This window comes from Hordeum vulgare, chromosome 3H (assembly GCF_904849725.1).
Source record: "Hordeum vulgare subsp. vulgare chromosome 3H, MorexV3_pseudomolecules_assembly, whole genome shotgun sequence".
In the NCBI taxonomy this organism is placed as follows: domain Eukaryota; kingdom Viridiplantae; phylum Streptophyta; class Magnoliopsida; order Poales; family Poaceae; genus Hordeum; species Hordeum vulgare.
In genome coordinates this window covers 438754517-438757524 of record NC_058520.1, presented here as the reverse complement: position 1 = coordinate 438757524, position 3008 = coordinate 438754517, and positions in this window count along the sequence as shown.

The following is a 3008-nucleotide window of genomic DNA, read 5'->3' as shown; positions in this document are numbered from 1 at the left end:
ATTTCCTACGCGCAGGAAGACCTATCATGGTGATGTCCATCTACGAGAGGGGATTTCCGATCCACGTACCCTTGTAGATCGCACAGCAGAAGCATTAAGAAACGCGGTTGATGTAGTGGAACTTCCTCACGTCCCTCAATCCGCCCCGCGAACCGTCCCACGAACCGTCCCGCAATCCGTCCCACGATCCGGTCCGATCTAGTGCCGAACGGACGGCACCTCCGCGTTCAGCACACGTACAGCTCGACGATGATCTCGGCCTTCTTGATCCAGCAAGAGAGACGGAGAGGTAGATGAGTTCTCCGGCAGCGTGACGGCGCTCCGGAGGTTGGTGGTGATCTAATCTCAGCAGGGCTCCGCCCGAGCTCCGCAGAAACGCGATCTAGAGGTAAAACAGTGGAGGTATGTGGTCGGGCTGCCGTGCCAAAAGTTGTCTCAAATCAGCCCTAAAACCCCACTATATATAGGAGGGAGGGAGGGGAGGAGACAGCCTCAAAACCTAAAGGTTTGACCGAAATTGGAGGTGGAGGAGTCCTACTCCAATCCTACTTGGAGTAGGATTCCACCTTCCCACTTGGAAACTCTTTCCGCCTTGTGTTTTTTACTTCTCAAACCTTATGGGCCTTAGTGGGAACTTATTCCAGCCCACTAGGGGCTGGTTTATCTCTTCCCATAGCCCATGAGACCCCTTGGGGCGTGACACCCCTCCTGATGGTCCCCGGCACCCCTCTCGGCACTCCCAGTACACTACCGATGAGCCCGAAACTTTTCCGGTAATGCACGAAAACCTTCCGGTAACCAAATGAGGTCATCCTATATATCAATCTTCGTTTCCGGACCATTCCGGAAACACTCATGACGTCCGTGATCTCATTCGGGACTCCGAACAACATTCGGTAACCAACCATATAACTCAAATACGCATAAAACAACGTCGAACCTTAAGTGTGCAGACCCTGCGGGCTCGAGAACTATGTAGACATGACCCGAGTGACTCCTCGGTCAATATCCAATAGCGGGACCTGGATGCCCATATTGGATCCTACATATTCTACGAAGATCTTATCGTTTGAACCTCAGTGCCAAGGATTCATATAATCCCGTATGTCATTCCCTTTGTCCTTCGGTACGTTACTTGCCCGAGATTGGATCGTCAGTATCCGCATACCTATTTAAATCTCGTTTACCGGCAAGTATCTTTACTCGTTCCGTAATACAATATCCCCCAACTTACACTAAGTCACATTCCTTGCAAGGCTTGTGTGTGATGTTGTATTACCGAGTGGGCCCCGAGATACCTCTCCGTCACACGGAGTGACAAATCCAAGTCTCGATCCATACTAACTCAACGAACACCTTCGAAGATACCTGTAGAGCATCTTTATAGTCACCTAGTTACGTTGCGACGTTTGATACACACTAAGAATTCCTCCGGTGTCAGTGAGTTATATGATCTCATGGTCATAGGAACAAATACTTGACACGTAGAAAATAGTAGCAACAAAATGACACGATCAACATGCTACGTCTATTAGTTTGGGTCTAGTCGATCACATGATTCTCCTAATGATGTGATCCCGTTATCAAGTGACAACACTTGCCTATGGTCAGGAAACCTTGACCATCTTTGATCAACGAGCTAGTCAACTAGAGGCTTACTAGGGACAGTGTTTTGTCTATGTATCCACACATGCACTGTGTTTCCAATCAATACAATTATAGCATGGATAATAAACGATTATCATAAACAAAGAAATATAATAATAACTAATTTATTATTGCCTCTAGGGCATATTTCCAATACTTTTGAGGGTTCTGTGATGGATACAAAGGAAAAATGCCCACAAAAGTTAACTAAGTGTGAAGCTTTTGAGCGAGTGAGAGGACCTGGTGCGTTGATGTCTTTGAGGATTTTGTCAAGTTCTACTTCGTTTGCAATCCTCGGATGAGCTGGTTGAGGATGTTGTCTGGGCTGAGGAAGTGGTGCTGGTGCAATTTCCTCAGGAGCATCTTCTTGATTTTCATCAGTGATGGGGATCGTTTCTTCATCAATTTCCTCAGTTGGGACAATGTCTTCAATAGACTTGAGCTTTATTGCTTCCTCAGGAGACAGTTTATCTGGATCAGAAGGCAATTGCTCTCTTTGCGAGCCATTAGTTTCATCGAACCGCACATCTACAGTCTCAACAACTTTGTTGTGATAGTTGTTGAGTACTCTGTATGTGTGCGAGTCCTTTCCATAACCGAGCATAAAACCTTCATGTGCATTGGGTTTCTTGTCAGTGAGGAGTTCATATGAGGTTTTCTTGAGGAATTTGTGAAGATATAACCTGTTGATGATATGGCATGCAGTGTTAATTGCTTCAGGCCAAAAGCGACGAGGAGTATCATATTCTTCAAGCATAGTTCTTGCCATTTCAACCAGAGTCATGTTCTTCCTTTCGACGACACCATTCTGTTGAGGAGTATAAGGAGAAGACAATTCGTGAGTAATACCAAGTTCATCAAGATAATCATCAAGACCAGTGTTTTTGAACTCTGTTCCATTATCACTCCTGATATGTTTGATCTTGATGCCAAAGTTCGTCGAGGCCCTTGAAGAAAATCGTTTGAAGATTTCCTGCACTTCAGTTTTATACACTATGATATGCACCCAAGTGTATCTGGAATAATCATCAACTATGACGAAGCCATATAAAGATGCTGCATTGGAAAGTGTGGCATAGTGAGTAGGTCCAAATAAATCCATATGAAGCAATTCGAATGGACGTGTAGTGGTCATGATAGTCTTAGAGGGATGCTTGGATCTGGTCATTTTCCCAGATTCACAAGCACCGCAGAGATGATCCTTGAGGAATTTGACTGATTCGATGCCGATGACATGCTTCTTCTTCGCGAGCGTGTGAAAATTCCTCATGCCTGCATGACCTAGTCTTCGGTGCCACAACCATCCTTCTGAGGTTTTCGCTAGTAAGCAAGTGGCTGGTTGAGGACCTATAGACAAATCA